Source organism: Leptinotarsa decemlineata, unplaced genomic scaffold, assembly GCF_025532065.1.
Source record: "Leptinotarsa decemlineata unplaced genomic scaffold, Ldec_3_MD MMD2_tig00026347_RagTag_RagTag, whole genome shotgun sequence".
Classification (NCBI taxonomy): Eukaryota; Metazoa; Arthropoda; class Insecta; order Coleoptera; family Chrysomelidae; genus Leptinotarsa; species Leptinotarsa decemlineata.
Genome location: NW_027412698.1, coordinates 4,458,472 through 4,481,974, shown reverse-complemented (window position 1 = coordinate 4,481,974; position 23,503 = coordinate 4,458,472). Strand labels below are relative to the sequence as shown.

Genomic DNA, 23,503 nt, shown 5'->3' with positions numbered 1-23,503 from the left:
TAAAAATATATCAAGCTCCAGGCAAGCCTTTATGGAAGGTTGGTCTACTGGTATTTCCCCACCCTCTGGTAAAGGCAGTAGATTAATAGTTTCTCACATTGGCAGTGAAAAAGGATTTGCTAAGCATGGTTTGTTGGAATTTGAATCCAAAAGCACAAAAGACTATCACGAGGAGATGACAGCTGATGTTTTCGAAGAGTATTTTGAGCAGATGATTGAACATATACCACCAAACTCAATTATAGTATTAGATAATGCACCTTATCATTCACGACTAGTTGAAAGACTTCCAACGACTGCGTGGAAGAAACAGGATATCATTGACTGGCTGCGGAATAAGTCCCTGCCTTACGAAGATGGAATGGTTAAAGCAGAACTTTTAAAAATTGCCCGGCAACACAAATCTAAGTTCAAGAAATACGTAGTTGACAAAATGGCGGAAAGACGAAACATCACAGTCCTTAGACTTCCACCCTACCACTGCGAATTAAATCCAATTGAACTCATTTGGGCACAAATGAAAAGCTATGTGGCTAGAAAAAATAAGTCATATAAAATACAAGCTGTACGTGAATTGTTATATGAGTCTTTACAACATATTACAGAACAAAATTGGCGAGATGCAGTGAGACATGCAATAGAAGAACAAAAAATGTGGGATCTTGACAATATAATTGATGCGACTGTAGAGACACAACCGCTAATTATTAACCTGCAAGACGACTCGGATTCCGAAGATGATCCTGTTTATTTTGAATTTGAATAGTTTTGTAAGTAATCGTAGTTTATATCATTTAAAAATAGGTATTAATTAAATAAATGTATCTTTTACAAATTGCAAGTAACTTATTATTTTTGAGTAAAATAAAGAATTTTTTTTTAAATAAAAATACAGTTTACAGTACCTACAGTTTAAGAATATTAATATATTTATTTATTTAAAGTAACTAATGTTTTAATCATATACTCTACGACACTGGTCACTCATTTCCACTCAAAATACCTACATAATCGGATTAAAAGTTTTATAGCTGTATTGTATTTCTTCAGATACAAGGTGGGTTAGTCGAAAACATCTTAAACTGCCAGTTTTAGTTTGGTTTTTGTTATTATATCATATTAGCTGTCCTCTCTGTATTTCAGTTCTCTAATGAGGGCCAAACTTGCAGTGAGCTATCAACAAATTATGAACGGACTATAGTTTGACCAGTCAAGATGAAACTATCTCCGACAGTAATAAGTTTACGCGAAGTGTAAATCAGTCTAGTTTGACCAGTCAAGATGAAACTATCTCCGTCAGTAATAAGTTTACGCGAAGTGTTAATCAGTCTAGTTTGAACCGTTGAACAGAAGTTATCTCCGTCAGTGAAAGTAAATAATAAAAATGTAACCAGTCTAGTTCGAATCAGCGAAATTGAAGTGAACTCCGTCAGTAAAATGTCACGCGAAATGTCAGTTTCGGTTTAAATGGGAAAATAATCTTTGTTAGTGAATTTACGTGTAACAAAAGTTTAATCAGTTGGAAACAAAGTTTCATAACCACCGATATTATTACCGAAATAAACAAAAACCGAAAAATTCTTCGAGCTTAGAATAAACCGGCCCAAGGAAAAGTAACAGCAAATTATTACGGAAAAATGATGTATTACAGCTCATTTTTACGTGAGTATCATTCAAAAAGAAAGATCGAATTTTCATTGGTAATTAAAGTGTAGACTTTATATCGAGAATAACAATCTCCGAAGACTTATAAAAAGGTGTTGTCACAGCCTCCTCTAAACTCTATTTTACTCTGTGTTTAAATGATTGCGATAAGAAGAGTTATTGAATCCATGGTTGTCGTGTATCATATCTATACTATGGTTATTGCAAAACTTTACATATAATGATATTTTAATTGGCATATATGTTTCTACCTAATATGTACTATGAATTGTGTGTAATGTTTATACCTTGTTGTCCATAGAAATTATGTCATGTCATCGTTACGAAACGATGTTTATTTAAATACCTTTTGAGATAATTGTGCTATGGGTTATTTCCATTTTGGTTTTGTATATTTGAGAATATAGTACAGGTGAACAGAGTCCCTGGTATGATAGCGAATTTCAATATTTTATGTGCCATGGTTTTTATTGTGTTGAAATTGTGTATTTGTTTATTAATACTGTTATACTCGAATGTTAAAGATCTATTGATATTATGTTCACTGTTGTTGAATTTGACATTGTAGAATTACAGAAAAATGAATCCCTGTAAATGATTGGTAAACATGTCTCACTGTCTCTTGTACATGAACTGGCGAGAAAAGTAATGATTATATATTGGTATCGTTTCTGCTATGAGTTATCAGAATCGAGTAAGACGGCGTATCTGCTACTTAAAGTAAGACTGGTAGAAGGTAATGTTAGCGAACACACTTTCTATTTTTTAATTGATAATTGTCCGATATAATACGTTTAGATAATTACATGCACCTGATGTTCTTTGTTTTTGTGTTTACTATTGCAATATCAGTTTAATTCTTATTCAATAAATGTTTAAAATGTACGTTGGTTTGTCATTCAGTAGGTTTATAACAAACATCTAGTTAACCAAAGAAACCTCCTACCTGTTTGGGAACAGCCGCTCGATTCCAAACAGGAAGTTATTATTGTGGCATACTCAAGTCGTTTTTGAATTTTCCCAAAACATCTTTCTCTGGCAACACAGCTCCCTTGTCGTTGAGAGGGTGAATTTGAACGATCTCTGAGTATGAAAGTCGGCCGGTTTGGGCCACGGTATAAAATCAGGTTGGCGACGTGGTTCATTCTTCACCTATGGTAAGTGTCCCAAAACATCAAACCATAGGGGCCCACCACAATATTACCGATGGCTGATATAAATATCGGTATCGGTCGATCCCTACTATTTATTTCACAGGTTCAAGTGATCAATCCTGAATACGAGGATGTTAGTCCAGGATCTACACCGCCCCCAACGCTTGACCCCGAAAAATCAGATGATTGGTTTTCATTTATGAGATCCAGGAGAGACAAATTTTTAGAGATATATCACGTTTACAATGAAATTGGAACGGAATATATAGCGAAGAGGGGCATACTTGTTGAACTGGAAGAGCAAGTCTCTCTCTTTAAAGTGGAGTCTGAACAAATGACTGCAGTTCAACGAGAGATCTGCTCACATGAAAAACATTTCTCCTAAAATTCGGGAATTGGAAAACTTCCGCAAGCTGATAGATGAAAATTACCATCTTACATCTCTTGTAATATTTTTCATCTTTCTCTCTACATTTGCATTCTATTATTCGTGTATCATAATATTTTTTCTATATTATTCTTATATCTGTATTATGAATGAATGAAAAAGTTGTATTTAGAGAGTTGAGGTGGATCCAGACCGAGGAGTTCGGAATAACTAAATGTCGATACTCTTTCGATGAAGCAAAAGATTGGAGTAAAGTTGATCTCAGGAAAAATGGAAAAACGATCAGAAATAGGAACGATGATACCATTTTGGTATGATGATGTATGATGGAAAAAGTGAGGCTATTGCACCAAAAAATTCGATAACATTCAGGAACAGCTACCATTTATTCCCGAAAACCTCAGAGGATTCTATCATAATGTAACAAGAGGAGAAAACTGAAAGAACTATTATTCTTAACGTGCTACATCTGAGTTATTTTGAAAAATGCTTTCAACAATAGAATTATTCACTTACGACTTTCTTGTTTAATTTGAAATCACTTTACTGGTTATGAGGAATTCGGAAAAAGGTGTCAACTCATTTTTTTTTCAGTATTTCCAATTTTTCTGGAACCGTGGACATTAATTCAAGCAACTATACCCACCACAAGATTTTAGAAAGCACTTCATTGCCATGTAATGCAAAAAATATTATTGACATATGTGTTGATAAAAAGTTCCAGTTTTTATTAATCAAATCGATTTTTCTATAATTCCTTAATATTGTGTTAACACCTTCTTGCACCAAGGCTTCCATTGATACATGGTAATAGTAATAATAATATTTCCACAAATTAGTTTGCACATCAGCAATGTGATAATGCAAATAAAAAAGCGAAAAACGTCAGTGAATTCAGGTAGACTGTAAATAATGGAGTAGAAACTAAGTAACGAAGTATTGAAATCCCAGTTCAACAAAATCATTGAAGCTGAATTCCATATATTTTCTCACAGAAAAACTTATATAATGTCGGAGAATTCAACTCTAAGCAACTCATTTTCGAATATTTGCTATAATCAAGTGATAATGAAAATAAACTCTGCATAAATATTCAAGAAAGCACCACTGACCAAAATTGTTAAGTGTAATGTTTTTCTGAAAAACAATTAAAAAAATGTGAACATGAAATATCAAAATAATTTCTGATATCTAGTCCTAATTACATGATAAATATTAGAGTAGATACAGCAGTAATTATAAAAATGTCGGATATTTCAACTACATGTATTCATTTTTGAAAATTTGCTATGATCAAGAGGTAATGAAAATCAACTCTGCATAAACATTTAAGAAAAAAACCAGCATTGACCAAAATTGTTCAAGTATAAGGTTTTCCTGAAAGAGAAAAAAAAACAACAATAAAACAATACTCATGTAATACAACAAATATTCCTGTATCCTCAAATACACCTGCGAGTATTTTCCTGGCTGGTAAAATTAAATTCAAAACACTTCCCAGCTATATTACCTTCGTAAAGGTTCGTTTACATCTGCGAGAAATTGCGCGAGTTTTCTGTCTGACAGTCAAACTTGCAAGTGTAAACAGATCTGCAACCAATGTCGCGACAGCTGTCGCAAGTAGTGTCGCGAGCTGGCCGGCATAGTGTCCGACACTTTAACTTGCAAGTCTAAACACGAAGCTCAGCCTTAGCAATTTCTCGCGCTCGCAGTGTCGCCCGATCAAACCGTGGGAGATATTTCCCGACAGTTGTTTGCAAGTTAACGTGGTGAGTGGTTGTATCTGCCGAGTCTCAACATGGTTTGTTGTGCATTGATGTTGTGTTTTGGCTTATAAATAGTCGTAGTAGTGTGTTGCTGTCAATGGAAGAAGACGAGATGGAACTGCCTCCTAAAATTGATGAAACTAAGAAATGGTCAGACTTGGAGACAAAAAAACTGATTACCCTATATGAAGAAAATGAATTGCTGTGGAATGTAACATTGAAGGATTACAGAAACCGTGTAAAAAAAACACGAAGCGTTCCGTGATATTAGCGAGAAACTGAAAATTGATATAACTGAAGTACAAAGAAAAGTTCATAATTTACGTAGTCAATACAACTCTGAATTGAAAAAGATAAAGAAGAAAACATCAGGCCAAACAACGGATGAAGTGTATGTGTCCAATTGGCCGTATTTTGCTGCTTTGAAATTCATTCATGTGAACGTACCTACAAGATCTAGTACTTTTGTAAGTATACATATTTTATAATTATGCCTGGTTAGTGGTTAAGGGAGGTATTTACTTTACAAGCTACAAAGTCTGAAGGGTAAGGGTGAGACGTTAAGACCTGTAGGTAGAGTCAAACCATTCAAGCGCGCCACATTACTTTCGAGCGACTTACGACCGAAAAATGTTTTGAACGCCCTGATTACATGATAAATATTAGAGTAGATACAGCAGCAATTATAAAAATATCGGATAATTCAACTACATGTATTCATTTTTGAAAATTTGCTATGATCAAGAGGTAATGAAAATCAACTCTGCATAAACATTTAAGAAAGAAAGCAGCATTTACCAAAATTGTTCAAGTATAAGGTTTTCCTGAAAGAGAAAAAAAACAACAATAAAACAATACTCATGTAATACAACAAATATTCCTGTATCCTCAAATACACCTGTGAGTATTTTCCTGGCTGGTAAAATTAAAATCAAAACACTTCCCAGCTATATTACCTTCGTAAGAATGTGAACAGAAAATATAGGAAAAAAATTTTTGAATAAAAACATCAGTTAATCTTAGCCTTGATTGGTTTTTGTCGTTTTTATGGTTTTGGTTTCTATTGAACAAGGTTGAAAATGTATATTACATAATATGATAAACTGATAAAAGATCAACCAAAATTATTCCATTATAAAAAAATAAACACTTTCATATCTTCAAACTATTCCACGAGGATAACTTTCTCATTTATCAAAAGAAATGCTTTAAAATAGTGATTAATCTGAGATTACTGAATATAGTCCAAATTAACTGCAATGTGAGGATCAAGAAATCATGAAAATGAACTCTGTATAAACATTCAAGAAAGAAAGCACCAATGACCAAAATTGTTCAAGTTTAACCCTAGATCGCTTGTTATATCAAATCTGATCCGCCCTTTTCAAATGTATATTTCATGATGTTCTTTAAATTCTAGCTGCGAAACGCCACATATCATATCCACTACATCTTTATGAACATCGACATTAGGGTCATTTTCGTAATCAGGAAAGAATATTCAAGTAAAATATTTTTGCACAGTGTACCTAGATTCGGTTGAGGCGTATCATTTAGGCAGAGTTTCGATCCAAATATTGATATTGTGGCGGATATTGAGATATTATTCTGAAAACATCAAAAACCTAATCTTCAACCAAAAGTATTTGATTACAAAAAACAAACATTTTCATCTCCAAACTATGTCAGAAACATAAATTGCTCACCTATTAAAATAAATGCTTCAGGAATTAATTAGAACTTACTGAACATAATCAAAATCAACTGCAATGTGAGGCTCAAGAGATGATGAAAATCAACTCTGCATAAACATTTAAGAAAGAAAGAAAGCACCTTTAACCAAAATTCTGGGAATATAAGTAAGTCGTGCAAGCAAAACTTTTTGTGAATCAAAATAACAGAACATACAGCAAGAAAATAATTCAACCAAGACATCCACTTCGTTTAAAAAATAATGAAAGATTTTCACCCATCAGATTTTTTCTTATATCCGAACTATTTCGAAGATCGCACCAAAGAGGAGCAATAATAAATTGATTTCAAAACTTCCAATACTTTGATAATTTCCCCGACCGAGAGCAACATCTTCGACAAGGTGACTAATCTTGAGATTGACATCCAGTCCTAACTACATAGAAAATTTTAAAGTAGTTACTGAAGTAAGGAATTATTGAAGTTCCAGTTTGAAAAAATGGAAGCCCTGACTTCCATACATTGACCCCCTTGGAGTAGTTATTTATTGAAAAACTTGTACAATGTCGGAGTATTCAACTACACGCAACTCATTTCCGAAAATTTGCATCACCAAAAGATAATGAAAATCAACTCTGAAAACAGAACAAGTGCCGTATCACTTATCGCTTCCTCAAGTATGCCTCGACATTCAAGAAAGAAAACACCATTATGATCAAATTTGTTCAAGTGTAAGATTTTCCTGAAAGAGAATAAAATACAACAATAAAACAATATTCCTGTTACAATAAAACAAATATTCCTGTTTCCTGCAATACACCTGTAAGAAAGTATTTTTTTCCAATGCTGAGCTAGTAAAATGAAAATCAAAACACTTCCCAGCTATATTACCTTCGTCAAAATGTGACCATAATATGTATTGAAATAATTTTGTGAATGAAAACATTTAACGCTAATGTAAGCCCTGTAAGCCATTCAACCAAAATTATTTGATGATAAATTGAGAAAACACTACTACTATTCCACAATATTTCACAAACTTCATTTTTCTTCTTTCGAACTTCCCAGGTTGACTTGCCCTTGAGATGGCTTTGGTAGTGTTTCAGCTGTCTTTATCATAGAGCAGGACTCTGAAAAAAATATATGAGACCTTAGACACCAATTTTAGTTATCAATACAATCAAACTAAAAATATTGTTTTCACTATGTTCTATATTTTTCTGTGGAATGAATATACTATTATTAAAAATTATTATTTTTATGATGAAGACCCTGTAATGTGTGATAGCTGCAAAGATATTTTTCACTATAATCCCAAGACTACGAAAAACTGCAAATTCAACACCTACTGAATACAGATAATACTTGTTAAACGTGATATTATGTACTTTTGCCCTGACCACAAAGAAGCATTCAAAAGAGCTCCAGCTATTCTCAAAAATGTCAAGGTTATGGAAGAAACAGTTGAAGGAATAAAAAAGGATATAATGAATATCAAAATGGAAATGGATCAATTGAAATGTAGTTTTGAAAGTTGTTTAGTGGTCTTCAAGAAACTTCCCCCCTTGATAGAAAAGGTTGCAAATCTGGAATCTGAACAAGAAAAGCTCAAACAAAATATTGCAGCGAAGGCAGGACTTTCCCAGCTGTGTGAAATGGAGAACACGATAGCCGAGGTGATGGATAGACAACAAAGGGCAAGTAATATTATAATTTTTAATGTGAATGAATCTACCCAACAAATACAAGCAGAGCGTAATGCTGAGGATATGGGTCACTGTGAATAAAATTTTAAAAGACTATAATATAAACAAACAGGGTCTGAAATAATTTAGATTAGGCAAATTCAATGTAGCCAAAAGTAGACCAATGAAAGTAAAATTGAATTCACCGAAGGATGTGATGTATGTACTTAAGAATAAAAAATTCTTGTTACAAACACAATATCATAAATAAAAATCAATATAAACATAAAGTATAAGATGTGAAGTATAAGTGTATAAAATATAAATGATTAAAATAAAATAGAAATGATTAAAATAAAATATAAACTATATATACATACTTATGCAAAGGTTACATCACAAGAACTAGGACAACGAATAAAAATATGTGTTTCGCACACAGTACAATCGCAGTTTCATCACATTCGAAATTACAGCTCATCGTCAAAATATTCTTGTAGGTCATAATAGGCTTTATCACTTAATAGTTTTGTACATTTCTTTCTGAATATGATGAAAGGAGTCTCTTTGATTTCATTGGGAGGTTTATTGTATATCCTGATTCCATTATGTAGCAACGAGTTTTGAACCAAACATGTTTTTGGAATTGGTAGACTCAGTTCATTTGACCGCCTTGTGTGGTATGTGGCTGTAGCTGTAGATAAGCCTTCAAATATGCCTAATATTAAAATTACATCTGACCAAACAAGATTGCAGCAAGCACATTATAAATACATAAAAAATCAATTAAATGACCATAACAGAAATTGAGATTTCTCAAAAACGGTCAAATATATAAATAATAAACCTACTATTGTTGATAAAGTTGGGCATCTGCTTAAAAAAAACTAACTCATCGCCCCTATATGCAATTCAATGTAGACATTATTTACTTAAATGCTCAAAGTTTACTCAATAAAATTGATCAGATCAGGGATACTGTATTGCAGCTCAATCCTGAATTGATTTTAATCAGTGAAGCAAGAATAACTCCAGAAATCGATAATTGGGAAATTGAAATATTAGGTTACAGTTTAATCAGATGTGATTCTAATAGTCAGTATACAGGAGGTGTCATCATATATGTTAATTCTAATGTTAATTTTTCGGTATATAAAACCATTATACTAGATAATACATATTGGTGTAAAACTATTAAAGTTGATATTGGGTCTAGTCAGTGGTTGGTAGAATGTTTCTACCGTTCTTCCTCAAGCTCTGAGGTAAATTTTTTAGAAAATTTTTAAAATAATGTATGTAAAATTAATGTAAGTTACAAAAAAGGATTTGAAGCTCTATGACTTCTATTTGATTATATGCGAGCGTTTTCGACAGCTGGTCGTGCTGTCATCCTTTAGGCACTATTCTATATGAGCGTGTGATCCTGTTGTTTGTCTTTTTATACAGTCCGAACGCCTCAGTACAGGCACTTCTGTTACTTTATGTAAATTTGCCTGTATTTGGATTACATCAATTACTATTCTTTGTGTTAAATCTTCTCTAGGTTTATTGTTTCTAGGCGTGTATGTTGATTTGTTTAATATATTGAATGTTAGGTCTTGTTTTGATTTGTACTTGTTCCTCGATAAGTGATTTTTGACTGTTAAATTTATGGATGTTTAAGTTTTCCCAAATGTCCATGCGGTTTCCCTTATTGACTTGTTTTGTGAGTTTTATGTATACTGTATATCCCGGGATGGATACAATGCTCGGACTGCAACAAATTCTATATCGACCAAACCAAGAAAAAACTGATCCAAAGGTACGATGAACACAAAAAGGCATACATAAACCCAATAGTATATAAATCAAACCTAGCAACACACGCCATACAAAACAAACATAACTGTCCCCCACCAGAGAGCATAAAATTCATATAACAAGTCAATAAGGGAAACCGCATGGACATTTGAAACTTGAAAACAGGCTATTGTCAAAAATCAAGCTATTTTATCAAATACGGCAGTAAAGACTGCTTCACCAGGCAACTTTGTATACGAAAAGACTGGGTTTGCCAAATGTCACAGTACCAATAATTAAACTAATTAATTTTGAAGAGTGGCGCGCGTTAGATATCATTGTTAATTTAAAAAATTCCTGAAAGATTCAGAAACTGAATATGGCGACGTCGTTTTTCAAACCGAAGTACTTTGGCTTAGTAGAAGTGTAATGCATTATACAACTTAAAAAGTGAAATTTGGTAATAAAGAATGGATGTGCGATTTTGGGTTTCTTATCGACGTGACTCAGCATTTCGATGATCTTAATGTGGAACTTCAAGGCAGAGAACAGTTTATTCACAATGTGTATGATGAAATTCAAGGCTTTGAGCGCAAATTAAAATTGTGGAAACACTATCTTTTGCAGAATACATTTCCACGTTTAAAAAAAGAAAACGTTACTAGTATTGAAGGAGTTATATTTTTAGGAGTGATTAATTTTTGGTAAAGAAAGTTTTTGACTTTCTACTACTCCATCTTGATACAAAAAAAAGGATTAGGGAATCTTTCAAAGAAAGGAAGGAAGTAATCAATTTGAAAATAAGTAACTCTATACATGGATGTGTATATCATGCAAAGAAGTAACTTTCAGACACAAACTGAAAGAAGGTCCTCCTGAAACAGCTACTTTCATATAAACATTGAATTACACGAAAGAAAAAAATTCATTCGAAACAAGTACTTCTAAATGAACACTGAATGATACAGAAGATACTTTTCTCTACTCATTTTTTATTCTACAACATTCGTTGTAGAATAAAAAATGAGTTCTACTTTAAATGAATGGTAACAAATTGCACTTGCATGGAACACTGTCATCCTCACTGGTATACATCGATGTTTCGCCTTAAGACACTTGCCCTAAGGCTCTTCAGTACCAAATTAGATAACATTATAGAAAATACATACAATTCATTCAAGGAAGTAATCAAATTGATTACTTCCTTCCTTTCTTTGGAAGATTCCCTCATCCTTTTTTTGTATCAAGATGAAGTAGTAGAAAGCCAAAAACTTTCTTTCCCAAAAACGTTCCTACTTCTTAAAAATACGAACAATATATACACATTTTAATCAACGAATTTCAGTTACGATTCCAAATGTTCAAAGCTGAGAAGACAGCGGTTTCCATGAAAATGTTTTCCTTGCCATTTAATATCGATATGGATAGTTTCCAAAGAGTGAATAATACCGATTTAAAAAATTTATTTTTCTCAGTAGATATCGAAAATCTTCATTAATTTTATATGATTTTCGAAAAATGTCCGCTTTTAACGAAAAATGCAAAGCAAATGATGTCTCTGTTCGGAAGTACGTATGTTTGCAAACAATTATTTTCAACCATAAAATCAATCAAAATGACCGCCGATCAAGACTGAGTGATGAACGATTACAAAACTGCGTTTGTGTAGCTACCTCATCAATTCCTGTTGATATTCATCAGCTTGTATCAATATTCAATCACCTACCATTTGAAATGAAAAGTATAGTAGAGTCAAAAACATTCCGAAAACGTGTGAAAGAACTTTTACTCGCGAAAGTATACTATAGCTTGGAAGAATATCTCTTGAAGACGAATTTTGAGTACCTGAACCCTTGAGGTCGAACCGAATGATTTATTTTTGACATATAGTCAGTGGGCATACTTGAAGACTGGCTATTAATCAAATCATCTGAGAACAATTCATTCAGGCCAGTCTCAACTCCCTACACAGTAGGTTAATGGACTAACACCTATCAGAAAACAACTACTCCGCTGGCAAATACCACGAAGGGCGTTGGATTATATCCGACAGGTGTCAGTACAGGATTCTTCACAGAAGTTATTCCTGCATATGCTGTTGGCCATACAACTGGCGCAATAGATTTTCAATTATTGGAACACAGAGCAAGGTAGTGTATATCATCAACATAAAGTCGATGATTTCCGATAATTGAAAATCAAATTCCGTCAGAGTATCATTCCTCGAACTAAGCTGAAGCACACAACAAACAACAGGTTTGTCGTCGCCCCATCTGCCTGTGAACGAGGTAACCAACTGCATATCCGAAATTTGCCCAATTCCTTGTACAAGAGGCAAATTCCTCAAAAACAATTGACTCAATCACCAAATGCCACTTGAGTGGCATACGATGAGTCAGAAAAATCTTTACAAGTGGTACAAGCTTTTCACAGAAGAATACATCAAAAACCGAAGAAAATGTTGAGAAAGTGAAAATAAATGCTATGGAAAGTTGTCGAATCGCTATTAGAGAATTTGCTGAGGATATCAGCATAACGGTTGGCTCATGCCATACAATTTTTGAGCAAAAAAACCGTTGCATGAGCATCGCTCAGACCTTGTTGAATGACGTTAACAGCTACCCAAATTTGCTTAAAAGTCTCATACCTGGTGAAGAATATGGTAATGACATGAAATCAAAGTCCAATCGTTCCAATGGAAGAGCCCAGGAGAGCCAAGATCAAAAAAAGAACGCCAAGGTTAATTAAATGTCCAGGTTTTGCTCACTGTTTTCTTCCATTTCCGTGGCATAGAGCATCAAGGGTTCTTGCCACATGGTCGTACAGTCAATAAGGAATTTTATCTTGAAGTTATGCGCCGCTTGCGATGAGCAGTACGATGAAAATGTCGGTGATTGTTGAAAAACAATTCGTGGCCTTTGCATCACGATAATGCATTTGCTCACTCGTCATTACTCGTTCGTAATTTTTTGTCCAAGAACAACACCATAATCATGCCTTAGCCACCATATTCACCAGATTTGGCTCCTGCAATTGAGAGGACGGCGTTTTGCGACGATTGAAGAGATAAAAGCAGAATCGCTGACAGAGCTCAAGTACATGCCAAAAAGTGCACATCAGAACTGCTTCGAGGATTGGAAAAAACGCTGGCACATACCATTTATTGAATTTTGTTTATACTTTAGACAAGGGACAATATGTATTATCACTTACGTTTGAATTCTCAAAGGCTTTTGACTGCCTAAACATTGCTTTCATCTTGGAAAAACTATCTTGGAAAAACTCAGTTTTCTGGGTATCACGGGCACTATTTTGAAATGGTTTGAATCTTATTCTACGAACAGAAGTATAATTATTAAAATGGAACATCGATTATCAGAGAGGTGTGCTATTTCTTTAGGCGTACCTCAAGGATCAGTACTGGGACCGTCAATTTTTCTTCTGTTTGTTAACGACCTTCCCAACCACATAACTGTTGGAAAAGTTACAATGTTTGCGGACGATACCACAGTTACTGTCTGTGGAGATACTCTTGAGGAACTCCAGAGGAATATTAAAACTACTCTTCTTGAAATGGAAGTATGGTGTCAGAAAAATCGCCTTATTCCGAACAAGATTAAAACGGTTTATATAAATTTTCATATAAAGAAAAAAATTCCTGAAAATCTTTATAGCAATATGAATCTTAGTGATAGTGCCAAACTACTCGGTACTTGGCTAGACTCTGACCTCAGCTTCTCTTCTCATAGAGACTTTCTTGGTAAACAGGTCAATAAAGCATATTAGGCAATTGTTCAAATGAAACCAATTTTAGACAGGAATGGGTTGCTGAACCTATACTATGCATATAGCCACTTATTAAATAATATTGCAACATGGGGGCTATCAACTGAGTACAAAAGAGTTTTTATATCTCAAAAAAGACTAATTATACTGATATTCGATTTGGAACATAGAAAATCCTGTAGATCCACTTTTAAAGAGCACCGTATTCTACCATTCCATTCCATATTTATCCTAAAATGCGTAACATTTGTGAAAAATAACTTTGCTGAATTCAACATATTGGGAAGAAATAATAATTACTCTTCAAGAACATTCATTATTGATATACCAAAGCATAGGACAGCAACCTTCAAAAAATGAACTCTCTATAACTGTATATCAATTTTACAACAAGCTGCCAAAGCTTCTTAAAGACATTAGCAGCTATGACAATTTCAAGAGCAAAACAAAGAAATATCTTTTAGAAAACTGCTTCTATACTATGGAAGAATTTTTCGAGTACTGAATGTTTACAAGTGGTTTGTGTTAGCAAATATTTATGTACAGATATATGTTTATTTTAATATTTACATTCCTTTTGTGAAGCTATTTGTTGTTATAAGTTTGTAATTGTTATTTCTGACATCTCTATATTCTATATACATATATATTTTACTCATTTATGTTAGTATACCTATTCTGTGACCTGCCATTTGTACTGAGTGTATTCATTATGGTTAATAAATACTACTACTATTACTATTATATCGGGGGAACAACTTTGAAGGGAACGAAATAGAAATTGATGAATAAAATACACATTTTTTTTGACTCGTAACATTAGACAGATAGATCATAACATTCATCTTCACTTATTACAAATTTTAGGTTTTCGGAACGTGGTCGTATGGTTCAAATAGTTATTATATAGAGCATTCATTCAGAATGGAAATGCTTGAAGAACCTATTATATAGTTAAAATATCCAGCGAAAACAATACAATGTGTTACTGGAATACCCTAACAAAATTTTTCGCTTTGATTGAAATAAATTCTACTGTTTTTCTCACTGTCACCTAAAATTCATGTTTTTTCTGTTAGTTTGTAATCACGTTCATTCAAGTCTCACATTAGTAAGTACCCCTTTTTTATACAACTATATTTTTATAATATACAATAATATTGAGAGAGGAGAGGTTAGCTCGACTGGCTAAGTTAAGAAACAGGGTAAGATTGAAGCAGGTATTGAAGTCAGAGACAAAAAATACGAAAGCTTTCGAGGCTCCATTCTGTTCATGCTTTCTAGACTTTATTGGCTCTTCTTCAGGAACTCCATAGTACAATGAGATATAATTATATATATATACCAGTTAGAGTGACAGTGTTCCATGCGAGTACAATTTATTACCATTCATTCAAAGTAGAACTCATGTGAATGATATCTGATTCTTATTCCTCAACAAATGTTCGATATACAAACTGAATAGAGAAAAGTATCTTCTGTATAATTCAGTGTTCATATAGAAGTATTCGTTTCAAAAGAAGTATTTGTTTCAAAGAATTTTTTCTTTCGTGTAATTCAATGTTTATATGAAAGTAGCTGTTTCAGGAGGACTTTCTTTCAGTTTGTGTCTGAAAGTTACTTCTTTGCATGATCTACACATCCATGTATAGAGTTACTTATTTCTATACCTCGGAGGGATACAACACTATGTCCATTTTTTTCCATATTGACTTAATTACAGAGTTAAAATCAGCTTTTCTCATATTTCTTAGAGGAATAGAGCACTATGTCCAAAACCAGTTAGAACTGGATATAGCATGTTTTAAAACAACACCAAGTCCACTTTCATTTAGAGGGATAGAACACCATGTGGACTTGGTGTTTTATCCTTCTGAAGCATGTGAATTACTACTGGACATAGTATACCTCTACACAGCCTGGCGGATTGTTAGTGAACTAAGAGTACTTTTGACAGTTCTGATGGATGATGGATGAATCTAAATTGAGGTATGATTTAAAAAGCGAGGCTAACAATACCCTTAAGGTATTAACGTCACCCCTTATAACAAATTGCATAAGCTTTTACAAGAGAAAACTTTGGACGTTGAATTACACCCTTTTTGATTCTTCTGATTCAGTCAGTCCATTGTATTATGTGGGACGAATCCAAAGGAGCTCGTGGCGGAAATGAAATCGGATCTGCATTACTGAAATGGACAGATACCGTCATTCCTGGCAGTGACATTGAAGAAATCATTCTGTGGTCGGATAATTGTTACGGCCAGAATAAGAATATTAGCCTTATTATGTGTTTCTTTTGGATACTCAATAAGTATCCTCAAGTAAAAATCATCACTCAAAAGTTTCTATTAAAGGGCCACACGCATATGGAGGCGGATACTGTCCATGCACTGATAGACTTAAACTTAACAACATGACAATTCTAACGCCCTAGGATTGGCAGCAGTTAGTCAGACAAACCTCAATGAAATATATTGCATAATATGGAACTGGAAGAATTTAAAAATTTTAGGTCTTTGTACGATGTTAAAACATATGAAAATCCGCCCTTTATTAACAGAAAAAAAGATGTCAACAAAGGACAAGTTCTTCTGTCAACCTGTGTTCAACTGCAAGTAAAACAGCATGGGAACTCTGTTTTTGAAAAGTAATTTCGCTGATGAAAACCAGGAGATTGACCTTGTTAGGTTTCGAAGGCGACACTTTACATTGCCAAACGATTTGCAACTGGTAACACAAAGTCCAATACCAATATCACAACAAAAGTATAATGATCTATTGGCATTACTACCATATGTTCCTATAGTTTGCCATGACTTTTATAAAAACTCAAAGCATACTAGTAATACCACTAGTGAGTACCCTGAAGGAGGCTTACCTTATGATGACTGAGTTTTTTGCATCTAAAATACCATTTTGGTTGAATACATAGATGTATTATTTGTATTTGTAAAGAGAATTATAAATAAAATAGTTAAATACATTTTGTAAGTCAAATAACACATGGATCAATAAGTCCCGAGACTAACAATGAAAACAACATTTTTTTTACAAAATTTTTTTTTATTCATCAACATAATCTCCTTTTAGGGTGATACAATGGTTCCAACGCTTTTCCAATTTTTCAATACCATGTTTATAAAAAAATGTATCTTTCGCTTCAAAATAAGTTTCAGTTTCAGCGATGACCTCCTCATTTGAGCCAAATCTTTTTCCCTGGAGCATTTTTTAAAGATCAGCAAAGAGCCAGTAGTCACTGGGGGCTAAATCTGGTGAGTATGGGGGGTGAGGAAGCAGATCAAAGCCCAATTCGTTTAATTTTGCCATTGTTTTCATCGAGCTGTGGCAAGGTGCATTGTCTTGGTGAAAAAGGATTTTTTTTCTCTGCATGTGCGGTCGTTTTTTTGCGATTTCCTCCTTCAAACGTACCAGTAAGTCAATATAATAATCACTGTTGATCGATTTACCTTTTTCGAGGTAGTCAATGAAAATCACGCCATGCGCATCCCAAAAAACTGACGCCATCACTTTGCCAGCTGACTGCTGCGTTTTCGGACGTTTCGGACGGCTTTCGCCAGCTGTGCGCCACTCAGATGACTGCCGCTTTGACTCTGGAGTGTAGTGATGTATCCATGTTTCGTCCATGGTCACGTAACGACGCAAGAAATCTTTTTTGTTGCGAGTAAATAGCGATAAACAGCTTTCTGAATCATCGACTCGTTGCTGTTTTTGTTCCATCGAAAGCAATCGCGGCACCCACTTAGAAAAAACCTTTTTCATGCTCAATTTTTCATGAAGGATAGTAAATACACTTCCATATTATATCTGCGTCATCTCAGCAATCTCACGGAGCTTCACTTTACGATCTTTCATTACAATTTTTGTCACTTCACTCACATTTTCCGGTGTAACAGCTTCCACAGGTCTACCCGAGCGTTCTGCGTCATTTGTGTCGGTACGACCACGTTTAAACTCGGCAAACCACCGACAAATCGTTGCTTTTGATGGACAAGAGTCCGGGTAACATTTTTCAATCCATTCTTTCGCTTGCACGGTGTTTTTACCCATTAAAAAACAATGTTTTATCAGAACACGAAACTCGGTTTTTTCCATTTTTTAAACAAACTACAAAACGACTTTACTCTAACCTCGATAACTCAGCTGTTTCTGGTCCGATCGACTTAAAATTTCGACACGTTTCAAGCAAAGGTTAGTACTCTAGAAAGACGTGGTTACTGGTTTACTAAGAGCGCCATCTCTGGGTTAGTCTCGGGACTTATTGATCCATGTAGTAGTATTGTGGTTGTTATTGAATATCCCACATTAGGTCTTACAGTACAATAACTTTATTAGAGGGATACAACACCATGTCCATTAAAAAGTAAAAAAAAAACCGTAAAAAAAGTTTTTTTTTTATTTTATAACAACTACATGATGTAAATAACAATAAAAAGAATGTTCTGGTAGAATATTGTTTCAACATCTCAAATAAATAGATGTGCCAATAACACTTTTTGTTGAAAAAAAGTTTAAAACTCCTCTCCTGTAAAGTTATGAAAATGGACATAGTGTTGTATCCCTCTGAGGTACAGATTTTCAAATTGATTACTTCCTTCCTTTCTTTGGAAGATTCTCTCATCCATTTTTTTTTTGTATCAGATGGAGTAGTAGAAAGCCAAAAACTTTCTTTCCCAAAAATTAATCACTCCTGAAAATATAACCCTTTCAAATCAAATTTAATTACAATTGCAAAACAAGTGAAAGTATTACTTATGAAAGTAGAGGTTATGAATATGAAATCAGCAAAGAAATTGATGTTTTTCTTGATACATTATGAAATCTGAAGCATATAACACTCATGAAGTTTAAACACATGGAAACAACCAAAGTTCATACAGAGAAAATACTCAATTTTATTTCGAGTTGAAACGAGAGATGATGGTTCAATTTTAATTGTGTGTGATTTTATATACAGTAGGATGATTCATATGCAGAATTCTAATTTGAACTCAAAAAATTTTTGCTTGCTAAGAAATAATTATTGTTTCATATTCTTTCAGAAAGAAAAATGTTGGAATCTTACCATTTGTTCGTCAATGTTCTCCGAACCACTTCTATTATTATGGGTATGTAACTGACTCCCTCAAGCTGCATTCAACGAGTGTTCCCAGGTGTTTCCACTCAAATTTATCCATAATCCATATCCGTAGCAGACACATTTGGAATGTCAGCACTTCTTATTGGCCTAAACATACAACTGTCCATGCAAGACTGATTTCTGGTCTGAAATGAAAAAAAAAACAATAAAAAAGGGTCCATATTTTCAAAACTGAAATGAATTTATTCATTCAATGAGTCAATAATCGCTACAGATATTTTTATCGTAGAATTCAGAAGGAGCTCACAAATCTTTAGTATCTTGCTAATCACATACTAAATTCGACAGTCCCTCTAAAGAACAAGAAGAATTCTATCATAATCAAGAATATTTTAGGCAGTCTTGAGCAGTAGAATAGTATAATATTTAATTACTGGAGGTTCAGTATGCAGATGTCCACTTGGCAATAAGTAGAATAATTTTCAGGAAAATGAGGCATGAAAAACCTCAACGTTATTCGAAAATTCATCTCAGTGAAATTTCAAATACATGAAATGAAACAAAAGGTAATCGGTACTGAAACAAAAAAAGACTTTGGAACAAAAAGATTTCAGAATAACCTCCACAGAAGACCTCATCCAATTTCGCTATGCCGCAACTGACACTTGCAATCTAAAAGTTTGTCCTCTTTCATGCACGGAAAATACATGGTTGCTTTCAGTAGAAAGATGAAGAGAATTGTTTAGTCAACAAGTGCGATTCTCAGAGAGTTTATTCATAAATCGATGGATTAACTATGATACAATAAATTGGTGAGATTAAATTATGAAAAATTAAAAATTAAACTTTCATGTTTTTTACCACTTTTATTTGTAACTAAAGTTTCGTCCTAAAAGGACATTTTCAAACTTATACATTAAACTAAAAATAATTAATTACATTAGCCTTTATATAACACCACTGTAGGTAATAACAGAGGTACTCAACTTATTTTTTTTCATTTATTTATTTATTTACAGTCGCATCGACCTCTAGGGTCATTAGCGACTTGTCGATATATTACATGGAAAAAAAAATTTAGAGAGTATGTAACAAATTGGTATTTCTGAGGAAAGCTAATAGATTATTAATATCACATTCATCTCCTAATATGTCCTTTATTGATGGTGGGAAGCCAACGTATTTGGGTGCCTGAATTTTGTCTGTCTGTGACAATGTGGATGTGCTAATTTGAAAACTGGTGAGTAAACTAGATCGATTTGATCATTCAACAGGTTGCACCCGCAATGCTCATGCTTATGAATTTCCAAGGATTCCAAATCCTTCCTTGCATAGTGCAAAATTTCTGCATCACAAGGAATGGTTTGAAAATGTCAAATTGTTGTTACCTAGTCTGAAGGACCTTTCATGTTCAACATATTGTTTTGAGAAATTTCGACCACATTGTCTCACATAAACACTATTACACTCGGGAAACTTGAGCTTATAAATTCCAAATTTCTTTAACTTGTCCACTTCTTGATTTCTGATTGCTTGATCTGGGGGTATATTGATCTGTAAGTGAATTTACGGCTTTGTTTTCTGACTATCTTCTGGATTGTGTCTGCGTTGAAACCATTATTATGGCCCATCTGTATAATTATTTTAAATTCCCTAGCTAGATTATTAGCAGACAAGGGTACTGAGAATGCTCTGTGCAACGCTGAATAGTAGGCTGCTAATTTATGACTGTCTGGATGGAAAGAATTACTTGGAATGGTAATGTCTGCTCTGTTGCAAAGAACATTCTCACTACCTTTGTCTGGCAACAATCCAGCTAGGGAATTTAAAATAATTATACAGATGCGCCATAATAATGGTTTCAACTCAGACACAATCAGGAAGTTAGTCAGAAAACAAAGCCGTAAATTCAGAAATCAAGAAGTGGAAAAATTAAAGAAATCTGCAGTTTATAAGCTCAAGTGTCCGGAGTGTAATAGTGTTTATGTGAGACAATGTGGGCGAAATTTCTCAAAACGGTATGCTGAATATGAAAGGTCGTTCAGACTAGGTGAAAATGATTTGACGATATCAAACCATTCAAATCAAATCAAAGCATGCTTTATTATCTGAAGAATAGAATTCTTATTGACAAAGCTCCTAAATATAATAGTACATAAATCCTAACTGCTTAAAATGAGCAGGAAGTCATGATAATTAAATGAAATTAAAATTATGCAAACCATACAGTCATGTTTCTATAAAATATTTTCACAACAATACAGTAGAATAGAAATAAAAAACAGTTTTCCCTAATTTATTCTATATTAATTGGTTATAAATACAAAACAGGAAAGAATTGTCAGATGATAAAAACATTAAAATAATATATATATATATATTCTATGTTCTATGCTCTACCCAAGGTACATAAACCGACACTTTCAGTAAGACCAATTGTAGCCTCGATAGGATCTCCTACCGAAAAAATTGCTGCACTGTTAACGAATATCTTGACGAAGGCATATGACTTTGACAATGAATACTACATAAAAGATTCATTCGAGGTAACAAATAAATTTAACAACACCTCATTACCACCTAATTACATTCTAGCCAGTTTGGACGTGGTATCCCTGTTCAGCAATGTATATGAGGATGCGTGTATAAGAGCAATCCACAAGCAATGGAACAATATTAAATTGCATTGTACTCTCTCAGAAGACAATTTCATTAACCTTATTCAATTCCTATTTGACAATACTTATTTTTCATTCGATAACAAAATTTATAAACAAACATTTGGTACACCAATGGGTGCTTCAATTTCACCAATCCTAGCTGCATATGTTATGGATGACCTTTTAGACACAGTATTACCTGTCTTATCTTTTAAACCTCATTTTTTAAAAAAATACGTTGATGATATCATCGTTGCATTACCAATGGATTGTACTGAAGAGATTCTTGACACACTTAACAGCTATGATCCTTACATTCAATTCACTATGGAAGCAGAAGACACTGACCACTCCGTGCCATTTCTTGACACAAGGTTCATAAGAACTACCAATAATAATATTGTGATAGATTGGTACAGAAAACCTTGTAGTTCAGGAAGATATATCAACTACTGGTCATATCACAAATACTCGATGAAAGTGAATCTAGTTAAACAAATGAAAAATAGAGTGTTGAAAATCTCTGACATCCAATTCCATAAAAAAAATCTTGATATTTTACTTAAACTTTTCCTGGATAATTCATATCCTTTGAGTATGTTAAAAAATATTTTGTTTAATTCCTCATCCATATCAGACATTAATATAACCTCACCAAACCCAAATATAATTGATAACAATGGAATTAATATTGCTCCAACTCCAGTTTTTTATAGTACTTTACCCTTCATTAAGGAGATCACTCCCAAACTCTCTAGAATTTTCAATGAATTACCAAATATTAAAATAGCCACTAAAGCAGTGCTCACGATAAGAACTTTACACACCAGAGTTAAAGATAAACCCCTCCTTACTTCTCGAATAAATGTAATATATAGTATTCCATGTCAATCTTGCAACAAAATCTATGTTGGTCAAACGTCAAGAACTTTAAGTTCCAGAATAACTTCTCACAAAAGTGACTGTAGACACCATCCTGAAAGATGTGCTTTAGCTGAACATGTCAATAAATTTGACCACCATATGAATTTTGATGCCACTAAGGTCTTAGCTAGTGAAACACATTTAACAAAAAGATCCTTTCTTGAAATGGCATTCATTGCTGAAAATGAAAATTGCATCAACAAAAAAACTGACATTAATCATCTTAGTGAGATATATTCCTATCTTTTGACGTTAGATAAAAAATCCATATAACAATGTTTCAATGAATTCATTAATAGAATAATGTATTATATATTTCAATCCAATTGTTATTATCCTATATTCACTTTTAAAAAAAAATAAAAAAAGAATAAAGCTGCACAGGTAGAAATTTCCATAACAATTCTTTACAAGTCAAAGTTGGTAACAGCCTTTATCACTAGAACCACTGACATATGTCATGTCAACTATCTGTCAATCCCTCCAAATTAATGTTTTGTGAAATTTCGACATGTGACATTATTCTTCCTTCAAAATAATTTTAAACTGTAACGTTTTTCACAAATATTTTATCCAATATTAGACATCCTTTAACCAGTTTTATAAATGTATTGTATCAATGTTCATCCATCATGTTGTGTCCAATATTTTACATGACCACCGTATGAAACATCCTCAAAAAGTTGTAAGTCTAACCACTCATAATTATATATTAATATTACTTACACCATCATATTGTAGCATCCCTGATGATGGAAACAATTTATTAAATTTCCGAAAGCTTGGACAAACTTTAAAGAGTACTCTTTCATTTGCTGCTCAGCCCCATTATTTGTTAGTTCCATTCCTAACTAGTCAGCAACGATTACCTTCTCCTCTATATATATATATATATATATATAT

At 33.4% G+C, this 23,503-nt stretch overlaps 1 long non-coding RNA gene across 1 annotated transcript in view; it reads right to left on the bottom strand.

Moving 5' to 3' along the window:
* Nucleotides 1-7,531: 7,531 nt before the first annotated feature.
* Nucleotides 7,532-23,503, bottom strand: part of LOC141486116 (uncharacterized) — a 28,703-nt gene continuing 12,731 nt past the window's right edge. Inside the window, exons 3-4 of the long non-coding RNA XR_012467657.1 lie at nucleotides 19,002-19,201; nucleotides 7,532-7,795 (exon numbers count right to left, since the gene is read on the bottom strand). This is a non-coding gene — a long non-coding RNA (uncharacterized lncRNA). The remainder of the gene's footprint in view (nucleotides 7,796-19,001; nucleotides 19,202-23,503) is intronic.